This window comes from Lissotriton vulgaris, chromosome 8, assembly GCF_964263255.1.
Source record: "Lissotriton vulgaris chromosome 8, aLisVul1.2, whole genome shotgun sequence".
In the NCBI taxonomy this organism is placed as follows: domain Eukaryota; kingdom Metazoa; phylum Chordata; class Amphibia; order Caudata; family Salamandridae; genus Lissotriton; species Lissotriton vulgaris.
Window position 1 is genome coordinate 1,538,485,510 of NC_141696.1, and position 15,759 is coordinate 1,538,501,268.

The following is a 15,759-nucleotide window of genomic DNA, read 5'->3' on the forward strand; positions in this document are numbered from 1 at the left end:
ACTGGGGACACCCACCCCACCTGACTCAGTCCATACTTTCATAAATTTACACCACCATATCCTTCTCTCATAAATGACCCCATTAGCTTTCATGTTTGGTTCCTTCCCCCGAACAATCTTTCTCTGGTGGGATGAGGTCCCGCCACTCCTGTGCTCTGTCCTTGATCGCTGTCATCAGTCCCAAATCAACATCATTCTGTATAAAATATTTTATTTGAAACACAAACACATAAAATACTTTCTTAATATGAGTCTTAATGAGAATTCAAATGAAACCACCACTTAATTCATATAGCACCCAAGAAAATGAATTATCCGCCCTGGCTACTATTCTATCAATTGTCTTGGCCTTCTGGATACAGAGATCTAAATGAACCCATCATGTGTCCCCACCCGTCAGGCAACTAACATTCTATTCACTTCTAATAGTTCTTTGGCTGTTATAAAATAACAATCAATTTAAAGATATTAAGTGACCATTGCCACTAATACCGCGATGAACACCGACCAAGGGCCTTACATAGAGTTTGACGGACATGGTCCTCCAACACAAACATGGCGGAGGACCCTATTGGCTAAACTCTTATTTCACTGCTCTATCTTGATTCGGGGAAACCGCCTTGTTTCCGACAACAGAGCTTTCACTGGCTCTGTCAGGGAAAACTTTAGTCCTATCAGTCAGATCCCACTAACCCATATTCCAGGCACAAGTCAAAACTGATTTCTATCTGCATCTTTCAAATTCTGCTGAACTTCAACTTTGCCTGACTTAATTGCATCTACAGGGACAACTTTTCAAGCTCTAAAATATTATTTCACAGTTTCTTCTCGAGGGATTCTAACCTTGTTTACCATCCTCAAACCAAGCCGGGGTGCCAGATATCTCCACTGGATGTACTTTAGCAAGAAAGATCTTTCTAACAGCAGCTACAGAGCCGGCACCATACGTCTGATGGAAATACAGACATACCTAATATAAATTGCTTCATCAAATAGACAGTAACCAACAAGGGAGGAAGTACAGCGATGCTCAATCCCCTAAGTAGACCTGAAGAACAGTGCACTTGCTCCAATTAGTCTTATGTACAGAATATTCAAAACAGCTGAAAAACATGTAGCAGTCCGAGTTCAGCCAGCAGAAGGGAATGGATCGCATAGAGAAGGACATGGGCTGCATCCTGCAATGTTCTAATCTCAGCCTCAGGTCCCCTTTTGAAACCTTTCACCTGTTCTTAAATCCAGAAAATTCATTCCCCAAACAGCTGAAAAAACATGCAGTACTCTGGGTCTAGCCAGTAGGAGGCAGCTGCATATTTAAGGATATAGGATGCATACAGTAATTTAATATCCTCGACCTCAGGTCCCCATTTGAAACCTTTCGCCTCCATAGTCGTCCTGACACAGCACGCTAAGGACTCAATGGACACTGTGAAGAGCAGTAAGAAAAGGGGTGTCCAGCACTAGAGCCCCTGCCCTGTTTGAAATTCAGTGATAGCACACAGGTGACCTGCACCGCTTCAACTGGTATACAACGTTTACAACGAAGTTTTTACCACGCACTACCACTACAACGCAGGCATTACCACGCATACCATTACAACGCATTGCGCTGGGGGGCGCTCTAGGATAGGGAATAAGTATAATTTTATATCCAACACCTTCCCTAATGTCCACGGGGACTGGAGTTGGAATATAAAATTATACTTACCACTATCCAGCACCTCTAAGCGCTATGCGTTGTAACGGTATGCGTTGTAAATACCGCGTTGTAATGGTATGCGTGGTAAAAGTATGCGTTGTAACGTCATACATCCCTTCAACTGGATCTGCATGAAGTAGCCTCATCTAACCCATGCCCTGAACTCAGATCCAAGTCCCAAGCATTCAAGCACCAGTACCAGGAAGTCCTCAATGGAGTCGAATATCTTTTTAGTGTTAACAGATAGGCTAACCATGGGCTCTCCCAAATTCTCCGCCCTATTCGGGCAATTTTGGGGTACACTTGAGTTAAAGTTAGCAGAGGTTTGAGGCATGACGCCAGAGGGATCAGGTTGTAGAACTGAGGTGTTGATAATAGGAATCAATACTTTAGACTTTAGGTGGGCAGACTTCATACATAAAAGTTATAATCGCATGCCAAATATCATTAGCAGCCTCCCTATTTTCCTTGCCCCTAGAAACATTTTCAGTAGACGAGTTCCCACCACGAACGATGAATGCTTGAACAGCTCAGCTGCAAATTTCATGGAGTTCGGGTATCTTTCTGCTCTACAGCTGGGTAATCTCATATCTCTGTAATAGCTTCATCTAATTTAGCTATAGTTTCCTCCAAAAGTCACAGAATGGCCATGCCTGGGGGATACCCTATTACTGTAATAACTTCTGTATGAACTCTGTAAAGTGCAAGCTCTACTCACACTTAGTGAAGGCCTATGCAATATCCATGTCAATAAAGAAGACATCTCCGGAGGCAGTCATTCGCTGTACATACCCGTTCCTCTCCTCTCTTCTACTCATCCACGGCAGCAGCTGTCCAACATAGGTTTCTATCTTGTATAACTTCCCCCAACTGCTTAGGTAGTGTGCCGTAGCATCTCTATTGACTTTATTAATGTACTGGCATGAATGTGGTTCAGCTGTCAGGCTTCTCTAGTGGCTGCAGCAGGTCACCTAAATCCTGTTTGTGCCTCAGAAGATTACCCTCCAGTATTCAGAATCCCAACCTTCCTTTTGTAGCAGATCCTCTCTCCTAAGATCTTGCATAAAACTGGAAGTAGATGATCGTGGATTCCATCAGTCAGTCGACTGCCCCAGAGCTTCCATGTGTTCAGTGTCCAAATGTCATTCACATCGCTTTTCTTGACCCCCGGTTGTGTGAAGCAAGGGGACGTGGTTTGGGATACCCCTAGACAAACGCTCCACCAAATCACAATGTAGGACCTCAGCTCTCAAATAAAATGTAGTCAATTCTAGAGAAGGAGTAAATTACTCACGAAATGCAGGGATATTACTTTTCCCTCCCATGTCTTATGGTCCAGATATCAATCAACCTGGGGGAACCTCATCAGTTTAGTCAGCATGCTGCCATCACCTGATCCACTTTGAGTTGATTACAACATTGAATTAATTAGCCGGGAAGATGCGAGTCGAGGCCGGGGTCTCCTATTTGGTCAAGCATGCCCCGCTGCAGGTGTGGTGTGCATTGATACAAAACACAGAACATGGTAAAAGCAATGTCCACCACAACTGCCCCGCAGACAGGGCGATTTCACAAACTCCTCCCCCTCCTGCTTACTGGCCCTACACACCCCCGTCAACACGGGTTCCATTGCCACCCATCTCCTCAGCAAGAGGCATAAGTCCTCTCTCTTCTCTAATGGTCTCTTTAATATTCGTGCTTTCACCACTAGTAGTAGTCCTGACCACGGTGCTTCACGTCTGGGACATGACCCTCCTACTGCACTGTCACCACCTAGGGTGTAATTTCTACCAGGCACAAAGAAATCGGGCCGCAGCGCTGTCTGTAGTCTTCCTACACCAGTCCTGTCCCAAGTTTCCAAGACAACTTCTTTGCCTCACACTACTTCTAGCTTGTTGTGCTGTAGCCAAAAATGCTCTCCTCCAGCAGGCCACAAGAGAGAACTAGTCACCTTATTTAACCTGGGACCCTTCGCAGAACATAGGGCTTTAAGAGCAGAACACCAGCTCCACTAGGAGACCTGGGAGCCAGCACGACTGTCCAAATAACAGGGTAATTATGGGCTAACTGGGATCTTTCTCAGGACTCTCAGCAAGAGACAGCCACCAATTTGACATGTGATATATGGACACACCACTGCTACAAATATTGTTCACAATCACTACAAATAATGAGGATTAAAAACACTCTATGTTCAGTACCCTTCACAGAGAACCTACAAATGCAATGAAAATACAATAAATCAACTTGATGGTAAAAATATAAAAGAAAACACTGAATTGGTTAACTATATGCAAAAACCAATACAGGAGTTTTCTCCAGATGAATGCACAAACCTGGGCTATTACGTGCACAAAATCCCTCTTGCTTCCAATGTATTAGGTAGATGTGCTACTAACACAAATATACTCTCTCTACTTTAAATGCCTGCTAAATACAGCAGAACTGTTGCTGGCACAAACAGTAGGCTAAACAACCAGAACATCCTTGAAAACAGAATGGTTCATGGCGTTGCCAATAGAAGGTAAATAAAGTAGACACGTGTGGTCTGTACTGCAGGTGCTGAAGTGGGTGTGTCAACCTGAGAATGTGTGAAGGTTCCTGCATGGCCATGGGGGAGAGCAGCATTGGAGATCACGAGCCAGTAAAGTGTCATCTGAAGACACTATAATGGGTAGAAGCAGATGCATGAAGCAGGTAATGACAAAGAGTGATTTACGTTCTGGATAAAGGATTATCTGAGAATGTCAGCACTATGGATTTAATAAAACTTTAGTTACAAATAATGTAGTTAAATTCCGTAGACATGAAATATGTGTTTTTTGCCATAAGATCCAAAAGACCAGAGTTGCACTTGCACCGCCCTAGGGTTCACGGTCTGCTGGATCGAACCAACATTCTTGTCAAGTGCTCCTGGTGAGTTGACTGACGTGGAGGATGACCCAGGGTGATATGATCAGAGTATCAGTGACCCGGCAATGACCATCATAGTAATGTAGGGCTGCACACAGGGTATTAAGCTGTTCCCAAAACTGATGGGTAGAAAGGGTGGTGAAGTAACAGATTACAAGAAGGTGTTGGGATAGGTTACAGTCAGAGAGAAGGTCCTTTTGATATCACTATGGAAGAAAGACTCAAAGTAGAAGGGTTTAAAGTTAGCAGACATGAGGGAGAAATGTGTCCTCTGTTAACATGTGATCAAATCCTCTGCTTTGTAGAGATCTGTGGTATGCTTGCATTGTGGGTGGTTATGGCACTGTGACTGGTGCTCACATTTCCGCTTGTGGGGGCTGCCCCAGTACTACCTAAGCAGAAAGGCTCACCTCCTTGACGGTGCCTTCCTAGGTTGCCTGCGTGCGCATTCCTGGGGAAGCCGGCTTGGTTTCCTGTTTGTGGCGGCGGCAAGGAAGTCGGCCTTATATTCCCGACCGCGAAGCCCTAACTCTGGGTGTCGGAGGAGGGGCAGGGTTAGCATGGCTAGCATGCGTGCGCATGGGGGGAACCGCTCGTATTTCGTCTTGTGGCGACGGACTAGTAGGAAAAAAGAAAATAGTGCTTACAGACTAATAAACACGTACCATGCAACAACAGAAGTAAAGGGGTCAGTTGCCATTGGAGGTTACAAATAAAGAAAAGGCGGTACTAAGGAGGGACTAAAGCCGATTACAGAATCATAAGCCTGCAATTACGGAGGACAAAGACAGAAGCCAATGACAAATACCGGTGGAGAGTGGGCGGGGCTTCTCTCCCATAATCTACTACAGCAGATTACCAGAGCAGCGCATGCGCGCTGATTCAGGCTCGACCTAAAAACTGTGATCATTATCACACAACTAGTAATTTTGATAGCTGTGCAAATTTCTGTTTGCTCAATAGTCATAATTTAGCCCTAGACTTGTAATTCAGTCCTATATAGGGAAAGAAAACTTCTAAAAAACACTAGATCACGATTGTGAGGAGAATGGAGCAAATCCCAGCCTTGATGTGTGTGGTTATGTTCCCGAGAGGATTTGTACAAGTGTATGCTTGAGTCCACAAGTAAGTAAGCATCAATGCACATGTGTGATAGCTGCATAAAGTACCCTGCTAGCTTATTGATTAACCCTTCTGCTCTTCTTACTCACTTGGGGGATGTTCGTTTCTGTGTCTTCTCTCAGTGTCCTCGTCTCCTGCATGACAGGCACCATCCTTTTCTTTTGTTCTTAATGAAAAGATAGAGTTTGCAATCACAGGACCTGGTTAGAAAATGGTGGACATTTTCAAAATGATTAACAGCTTCTTGAGTTATGAGCTAGTAGAGGAAATGTGTAACTGTGGGGTTTGTAAAGAGGGTGGTTAAAGAAAAGAAGAGCACGCAGCCTTCACATGCAATGGTAACCACCGGCACAAGTATATAACGCAGGAGAGAAGTGTTGGATTAGGTGTTTGTAAACGAATTTCATCATTAATAAATAATGAACAGAACACACATTAAACCATGTCAACAATTATAAAACTGCTTATAATCATCACCTGATTATGTAAGCAATTGTGGAGGGACCCCGTGATGGTGGTCTATCTATTCTGCGTGAAGACAGAAGTTCTGGTTCTGGTGGTGATGGCCATTTTGTTGATTATGTTAGGATTTTAGAGGGAAGAGTATACTTGTGTTACCGTAATGATGGTGGCGTGACTAGAATCAGAGTAGTGAGTAGGGTGAGGGAAGAAAGGAAAAAGAGAGTGTTGAGTAGCTGTTTCTTTGTGTTATGAAGTACAGTGCGCACAGCGGCTGTGATTTTGTGATGACAGTGACATAAATCTGAGACGGCTGTACTCTGGAGATAGTAAGTTACTGAAAAGTGCTCTGAGTAGCTTCAGAAGAACAACAAATGATGCCACAAGGATATGCTGTTTTCTTGAGTTTTACTGGAATTACCAATACATACACTCCAGTTTCTATGCCCCTACAGACACCAAATAGAGTAATAATTCCAATAGCAAACCCTCCAAAAAAGAGCTCTGACCTTCATCTTCATCTAGGTGAGAGCTCGAAAGTGGGGTACGCATGTGCTATCAGCCGTTTTAATCCTGCACTAGTACTAACATAAGAAAAACAATTTAAATACATATGTACACAATTAACTCCTCAACAACTCATCCAGGCAGTGGTAAATTCCTGCACATTCAAAATTAATCTGCAAAATAAAACAAACATATTCTCAACAGTTTTCAGTTAACTCTACAAGAGTCTGGACCATAACTTGAGTGATTGAAAACATTTACACAGCCTGCACTATTGCAATTGTTGCTATGCCCTGTATCTTATGTTTATACAACACTTCAAAACCTTCAAAAAAACTCTTTCTGTTCTTTTGAAGATAAACAATGCAGGAACCAGACCTTTAATCATTCTCTATGGCAGTTGTTTCCCTATACCAAGAGAAGTTTATTGCATGTCCCCATAAGACAATACCATGAAAGCCTACCCCAATGTTACGAACCCCTCAGACACATCACCTATATTTCTTATCCTGCTAACATCATTTATACTTCTCACCTAAGGCTGTGATGCCACTTTGCAATTTGCTTTCAGTTCAAATGACAACATTCGAAAGGAAGTTCCGTTCAGTTCTTATTTATGCTTACACAATAAATACAATCTAGAAAACTGCAAATACAATAACCATACACTGAAGTAAATTTAAAAAGAACTATTTCAGAACCCTTTGAGAGTGCTGCACGTTTTCTAGTAATTTATAGACTTGCAAACTTTAGGCAGTACATTCAGTGTAACTTTACCCAGTGACATCAGGACTTGGTGAATTTCCTTCATCAGATTTGCATAAAGACCCTCCTGCCACTCGTACAAAAGCTTCTGTTCCTCTTGTGAGAAACAAGCAACGACATGCTGGAACGTGAGCAGCACCTAAAAGGAGGATTGTAAATAAACATTTATCTCGTATTCAGAAACTGAAGAGTCTGGCATGACATAGCACAAAATGTGCTCATGTAACACAGGGTTTCTTTTCTTTACTCCAGCTCTTGGGTCACACAAATCCTACATATAGAAATTACAGTGATGGTATCAGATGAGCAATGTTTAGTATCCATCAAAATTAGAAAACAGTGCAGTCTTATTCCACACTATTAAGGTCTCCATGGCATGAGCCAGGACTGAACTCTATTATTGATAACCTGAACGCACACCTCACATCTGCCTATCTAGTTACATTTATATTGGGGGTGTGAATAAATAACATGCTACTCACGGTGTAATCATATTAAATCATAGAGTGTTAAAGTCTAGAGAAATGGAAGGTCTAAGTAACATATTTAAAGGCTCAGGTAACATGCTAACTAATTCACTGACACACATTTTAGACAGAAAATTATTGAACTGTAATAAAATGCTGCTAAAGGCGGAATATACGTTTAGTCGTCAGTTAGGCAAGTATATGTGGATGGCTCATTTTCACCCCCACTAGACGTTCCATAAATATTCTGTGTTTTAGACAGGCCAAAAAGCTCGGTTAGGGAAGAAGGCTGGTGACTGTGTTGTGATTTGGTTGCTAATCATGGTTCCTGTACTTGACTGCATGGTGTGATCCGGCCCAAATTACTTTACCTGTCTTCGCTTCAGTTTCCCTATTTGCTAAAACAATGAGCACTGAAAGGTCCAAGTGTTAAGCAAAAACAAATAAGAAAATGGACACTTGCATTGTGTTCAGGGCTTTTTCTCCAACATTGTGATGTGTGTAATTAGTGGTCACGGAAATAAACTGAAAAGGAAATTAGCTCCCTGGATAGAACGTTGGGAGCTGGCCAGCCAATCAAAATGCTACCTTTGGGGGCTCTATCTACCTTCACAGGACCACAAAGGGCATTCTGTGTTGCCAGCCCCTTATCCTCTCGTGTGCAATGGGCTGCTACCTCTCCCTAGCTCAAAGGCAGACGGTGGGGAAAACAGGGACCACTGTGGAAGCTGGAGCGGCCACTAATCCGAAAGACGGAGAGATAAAACAGCTTTGTTCTGCAGCGTTGCTTCAAGCTCAAACTCTAGAACCAAGTGTTGCGCCTCTAGGAAGGTAAGAAAATCCCAACCAGTCAAAGAAAAGTAGAACACAAACAAAAGGAGTAAATTGCTTTCTAATTTCTTTCGGCTGATTGGGATTCTCAGAAAAAAAGAAAAGTAAGGGGAGGAGCCCCAGCATCCATGATTGAAATGACTGCATCAGTATGAATGAGAGCGGCCGGAGATAGAAGGGGTCAATTGCCAAAACATGTTTCAGAGACTGATGTGCTTCCATGTGTTGCTTCAGTATGCCGCTATTATGTTGCTCACATGCTGGCTCAAACAAGTCATATGTACTGATTAGAATGCTTCCCTCGATGGGGCTCTCAGGATTCCATTGAGATTTGAGGCAGGGGTGTGTAATTTAACAAAATATCTATTTGCTTCATAAATCTGCTTGTCCTATAAAAGAAAACCACTTGTCCCTTTGGTGTCACGTAGTGCAGCGACAAATTATGGCAGCAATCTCATTATATGAAATGTCTGATATTAACCTTTCTGATTATGCTTGGGCTCTTTTATAGTAAAGTTTGAATTCTAGCAATTTCCTTACTTTGCCACAACATCTTTTCACATGTTTTAATATATATGACTTTATCAGTGTATATATTGTAATGGTTTTAATTAATCAAAAACAATAAATATTATCTTTCTTTATTCCGACAATTTGTTTGTCATAAAAGAAGAATTACAAACATTTATTACATCTAAAATAGTTAAAACGAGGATAAAAAAGTTAAAACAATTCAACAAATCCATATACATTAGACGGTAAAAGTGCGGGGCGTGGTTTGGACGCCGATGGCGGCGGTCGCCTGAAAGCTCGGCTCCGAGACCGAGCCCGCAATTATCCTGAATTCTGAGGGTCTTGAGCGCCCCGAACCCCCCAAACTAAAGAGCGCGGTGGGGCCGACTCGAGGGGCACCTGAAGAACCCTGGAAAACAACTGGCCAAGAGAGAAATCAGAGGTGCGAAGTGAGCGGAGCGGAGCTCAAGATGGCGCCCGCTCCGTCTCTATAGGCCCAGAGAGAACCTCGGACCTGGGGAAATCACCGTCTCCGAGCTCACCCTCTCTACACTTTTACTTTCGGAGGAGCGGCGCTGCGTCCGACTGCCTGGGGGGCTACAGACACCGGAGACCCCCCCGGACGATCGCTGGTCACTCTGTCGGCGCTACGGAAGCCCTCGGTGCCGGAGGGTGTGGCTGAAGGCGCCAAGCTGCCCGAAGCGGAGCAGACTTACTCCGTCTAGATCCTGAAGCTAACAGCGGGCGTGCTCGGCGCCATTGAGTCTGGACCCCCTCGGGTCCTGAGGAACATAGCGAGCAGCTGAACAGCACTCGGATAGTCTGCCGGAGGTTCGGCGAGATCGGTGGCTGAGGACCGAGGCCTAACCCGAGTTCGGCGGGACTACATTACCTGGCGGCGATCGCTCCTTCTTCCCCCCCTCTGCTTGCTCCCGGAGACGAGGTCGCGGCTAACCCCTAGACAGCCGACTGGTGGGGGAACCCCGCGCCACTACGCTGGATACGGTTAACGGCCTACGGCGACACAGACCCATATCGGGCACCTAAAGACATTTTGCTGAAATCCCTTCCTGACTGGACGCCTGTTGAGTTCCCCACCGCAGAGCACGACCGCCATGGGGAAACCGAAGGGAGCTAAAGGTGGCACACAAGCCGTCTCGGACACGGAGGCTCCTGACAGAGACGACCGGCAGGACCCTGAGAGATCCGAGGGCCCTTACCTACAGCAACAATTCGATAGGATCCTGGAGGCGATCCCGGATACACGATCGGCCTTACAACAAGACATTGCTCAGGTCGCGACGAGTTTGGGCCTGCTCAGAGCGGACCATGGTAAGCTCTCAGACAGGGTCAAAGAAGTGGAGAGCTCGGTGGGAATCCTGGAACCCACGCAAAAGACTCTGGCCGCTACCATAAAAGATGCCCTAATCCGGATTGGGGACTTGGAGAGGCGAGCGGAGGACGCGGAAGGGCGTAACAGGAGGAATAACATCTGTGTGGTGGGCCTACCGGAGAAGATTGAAAATGGCGACATGGTGGCCTATCTAGAGAATTGGCTCCGGACTGTGGTGGCGCCTGAGGGGCTCTCCGCCTTTTACACCTTGGAGCGGGCACACAGGGTACCGGCCAGGCCTCCACAACAGGGCCGATCCCCGCGCCCAGTGGTGGCGCGACTACTGCACTTCCGGGACAGAGATCTCCTCCTCAACGCCGCCAGGCACAACGGCCCGTACCAGGTGGAGAACAGTCAAGTGACCATTTTTCCAGACTACACCTACGAGACCCAGCGTAAGCGGGCCTCCTTCCTGGCGATCAAACGGGAGTTGCGGAGCGAGAGCATTCAGTACTCCCTGCTGTTTCCGGCGAAACTCTGCATCATCCTGGATGGCACGACCAAATTTTTCGAAAACCCGGAGGATGTATGTAGTTGGCTTGAACTGTACAGAGCTGGCAAAGATGGCTTTGGATCCTCCTTCCAAACCACATCGGAGGTTGGGCGACAGCGGAGATCTAATAGACTTCGGAGCCGCCGTGGTAGGCCAGGCAGACCCTCGACGGTGGAGACCGCGGCCGAGCGGCGAGGGGTGTTGGAGATGGTTTCCAACTTGTCTAGCTCCCAAGGCGGACCCATCACGGAAGAATCGGAACCTGGTGGAGGTGGGGGCCAATCGGACACGGAGGACTCTGAAACTGACAGTGTGAACTTACCTGTGGTTACCCCTGACTCGGCAGAAGGCCTACTAGATGGGCAGGGATGAACTCGGGTGAGATGGTTCCATTTGGGTGAGGGGGCGTGGCAGAGGGTGGGGGGGACCTTGGAGGGAGTTGCTAGACCACTGATTACCGGGTGGGTTGGGGTAGCTCTATATTCCCGATCCCCATGATCTGGAGCTCGGTCATATCTCGGCAGCACTGAGACACGGTGATCCCCTATCGGCGCTCGACCCCCACTCAGCCCTTAAGGCACACCCGCGGTGGCTACCGTCGGGTTAGTTGGGGGGGGGGCGTTTTCTGAGGGTACGGTTTGGATGGGAACTAGATGGCACTATTTGGGACCTGTTCTGGGGAGGGTGGGGGGGAGTTTGAGACAGGGGGAAGTTCTGTTGTTGTTGGGGGGGGGGGGGAGACCACCATTGCTGTGAAGCTAACTGTAAAACTTTATAATTGAGCATTGCTGGGGGAAACTAGATGAGACACCATGGGACAATGGCTGATATCACTAATTTGAAATGTATCACTTGGAATGTGCGAGGCCTTCACACCATGTCCAGACGGCATAAGATCCATGCTTACCTAGTGCGCAGAGGGGTGCAGATTGCGCTGCTGCAGGAGACACACCTTACTAAATCAGAAGGATCGGCGCTGCAGCGTAGGTGGAGAGGACAGGTATACTGCATCACATACTCAGCTTACGCGAGAGGGGTGTTGATCTGGGTGCGAGCTGGGGTACCCCTACAGGTTACTAAGTCCGTGGTGGATCCAGAGGGATGATACGTGGCAATCTCCGGAACATTGGGGGGTAGACCACTGAACATTTGCTGCATTTATGCGACTAACGTGGACCAACTCGCTTTCTTGACCGCGCTGTCGGGCTCCCTGGCCCATTTCCTATCGGGGTCCCTCTTGATGGGAGACTTTAATTCGGTGGTGGACGTTGATCTCGACCGATTGCATCCCCCCCTCCCGGACTCACCAGTCCGACGGGTGGCCAAAGGTAGGAGGGAGTGGCAAGTCCAATGGGGGCTGACGGACATTTGGCGAGCGCAGCACCCATATACCCGGGACTCCTCCCATTTCTCTGGCATGCATGAGCTGCATGTGAGACTGGACGGGCTGTTAGGATCGGCGGAACTAGTGTCCGCGACCGTGCGGGCTGAATACTTGACTAGGACCATCTCCGACCACAACCCCTTAATAGCAGATTTCCGATGGTTTCCGGGTATCCCTAGTGTACCCACTTGGAAGTTGCGCCCCGAGATATTGGAGGATCTGGTGTTCAGGACGGACCTAGAAGACAAAATCGCTGAGTACTTTGCGGTGAATGAGGGCACGGCTGGGACGAGGGCCTCAGAGTGGGATGCATTTAAAGTGGTCGTTAGAGGTTACTGCATAACCAAGAAGGTGGGAATGAGGCGGGTCATCCTAGACGACCTGGCCAACGCTGACCGGAAACTCTGTGAAATGGAGCTTCTCCGCCCCGGAACGTCAGGAACAAACCTCAGCAGGGAGGGAAGCGGTGGCTGTTGAAGTCGAACGGCTGCGTAGCTTCGACTATAAGGCTTATGTAACCAGGTCACTGACGGAGGGGGATAAATCAGGGGCACTCCTGGCTTGGCTGGCCAACCCTATGAGACGAGCCACCCCAACGATGACAATGCGCACCGCGGAGGGCACCGACGTATGCACTCAACCAGAGATACTTGATTGTTATCTGCGTTACTATGAAAGGTTGTACCGCAGTAGACTAGCACAGGACACTGCCCAGATTGATGAATACTTGCAGGGTTTGCAGATCCCGGCACTGGAGCCTGAAGTAGCGAAAGAATTGGGTAAAGACGTAGAGCTAGGGGAAATCCGCAGCGCCATAAAGGGGATGGCGAGAAACAAGACTCCGGGCCTAGACGGTCTCCCGGTGGAGTTTTACGCCACATACGTGGACCTCCTGGCTCCCCGATTATTGGTGGTGTACAGGGAAGCGAAGCGCCTGGGACGCCTCCCCGGCTCGATGTGTGAGGCCTTGGTGGTCCCTCTACTCAAGCCTGGCAGGGAGGCCGGTGACCCGGCGTCTTACCGACCGCTTTCGATGCTAACGGTAGATTACAAAATCGTGAGCAGCATACTAGCGTCAAGACTGTTGGGTCACATGAGCTCCTTGGTGCATGACGATCAGGCGGGATTCATTCCCAAACGCAATATGACAATGAATATTCGGCATCTATTCCGCTTACTAGAGGAACCTCACATGGAGGCCCCGTGCCCCTTAATCCTTTCGATTGACCTGGAAAAGGCCTTCGACGGCCTGGAGTGGGAGTACCTACGTAGAGTGCTGGTACACTTCGGTCTGGGAGAGGGGTTCATCCGGTGGACCATGGTACTATATGCTTCGGCAATGGCCAGAGTGAGAGCGGGCCCATTGATCTCCCAACAATACCCAGTGGAACGAGGCACGAGACAGGGATGCTCGTTGTCCTCCCTACTCTTCGCGCTCGCGGTGGAACCACTGGCACTGTCGATTCGGACTGGGGCCTACTTCGGAGGGTTACGGACCTCGATGGGGCGGCAATACATCTCCCTTTATGCCGATGATCTGCTGCTCTTCCTTGAGGATTCGGGCAGAGCCCTGACCGGGGCTGATACGGCCCTCACGACCTTCGGAGAGCTCTCGGGCCTTAAAGTGAACTGGGCCAAAACTTGTTTGTTCCCGGTCCGAAAGGGGGAGCCCAGACCTGACACCACCAGAGAGATTAGATGGGAACCTAGCTGCCTCAAATACCTGGGAGTATATGTGCATCATGACCCCGCCGATATCCTAGATGGCAATATAGCCCGGTGTGTTCGCGCACTACGGGGCAGTATGGGCTTTTGGGCCACTTTGCCGCTGTCGGTGGCTGGACGCATTGCACTGCTGAAAATGGTGGCGCTCCCTCGGCTGCTATATTACTTTCAGACGCTCCCGGCCTGGATCCCGTCGGCCACCTTCCGGTCCCTGAACTCCATGTTGGTGGCGTTCCTTTGGGGATCGGGCCGCCATAGAGTAGCACTCAAGACCCTGATGAGGCCGAAATCAGAGGGGGGTCTAGCGGTGCCGGACTTCAAAAAGTACTATTTGGCAGCTCAGCTGCAGACTTTTACCCAGGAGGTAGCGAGGGAGTTCCGAGGCCCAGAAGAGAGGAGTGGAAGTAGTATGCCCAGACATGTTATATCCTATATCGCACTGCGACAACGGTTGGCCTTGAGGGACCTCACACACGAAGAACGCACCATAGGTTTGTGCTGGAACCGTGTCCATGGCCGAGCGGAGCTGAAACATCCATATGCTCCGGAGATCCCGCTGGGGATGCTCACTGCCTTGCCACACGGGGGCGACTGGTCGCGACTGAGGTGCGGGAAGACGCAGGGCTACAACTGGTGGGCGACCTCTATGAGGATGGAGTGTTGTTGCCCTTCCGGGAAATTCTGGACCGCTTTGACATACCCCGGGGCGATTTTCTGCTTCACGCGGCGGTCACGCGGGCGATCCAGACGCACTGGCAGAAGGGCATGGAGGACCCGCCAACGTCAGAGGTGTGCCAATATGCCATGATGTCGTCGGGGACGGTCAAAGCAGTAACATGTTTGTATTCCAGATTGGTCAACGAGGGGCTGCCCCCGCTCGATACACTCAGGACTCTGTGGGAGGCTGACATTGGGAAGGACATACCGGAGACCACGTGGGCACAATTAATGCGCCGAGCCTGGAAGGGAACGCGTCACGCCCGGTTCCAGTTGGTTCATTTCTACATACTCCACCGGGCCTACCTGACCCCGGAGAAAATCTAGAAATATTTCGCCTCGGACACGGCGGCTTGCCCCAGATGCCGAACGATTGCGGCGGACCTCATACATATGTTGTGGTCCTGCCCAGCGCTGTCCTCATACTGGCTGCTGATAGGCGACACCCTTAATGGAGTAACTGGGAGGACCCTGGTCTTTGACGCTGCGGTGGGTGTCCTGCATTGGTTCCCTCATACTCCTAAAAACAAACTCTCCAGTAAGTTCATTGATCTGGGGCTCATTCTGGCGAAGAGGGAGATAACCAGGCACTGGAAGGCACGAGTTGGTCCCACAGGCAATAAATGGCGCAACAAACTTCTGAAGTGGGCTGCGGCGGAGAGCACCCTGAGATATCAAATGGCGAGGCGGCAGCAGAACGAGAAGGCGTTAGAAGCAGCACAGGAGTGGGAGACGCTAGTGCAGGCCTTGCGCGATTACAGCTCTTCCAGC

At 48.3% G+C, this 15,759-nt stretch overlaps 1 pseudogene across 1 annotated transcript in view; it reads right to left on the reverse strand.

Annotated features, from left to right (window-relative positions):
* Nucleotides 1–15,504, reverse strand: part of LOC147700317 (uncharacterized) — a 50,356-nt pseudogene extending 34,852 nt beyond the window's left edge. Inside the window, exons 1-3 of the transcript XR_015299471.1 lie at nucleotides 15,415–15,504; nucleotides 7,478–7,604; nucleotides 5,824–5,934 (exon numbers count right to left, since the gene is read on the reverse strand). The product of XR_015299471.1 is annotated as an uncharacterized LOC147700317 (transcript). The remainder of the gene's footprint in view (nucleotides 1–5,823; nucleotides 5,935–7,477; nucleotides 7,605–15,414) is intronic.
* Between the last annotated feature and the right edge of the window lie 255 nt (nucleotides 15,505–15,759).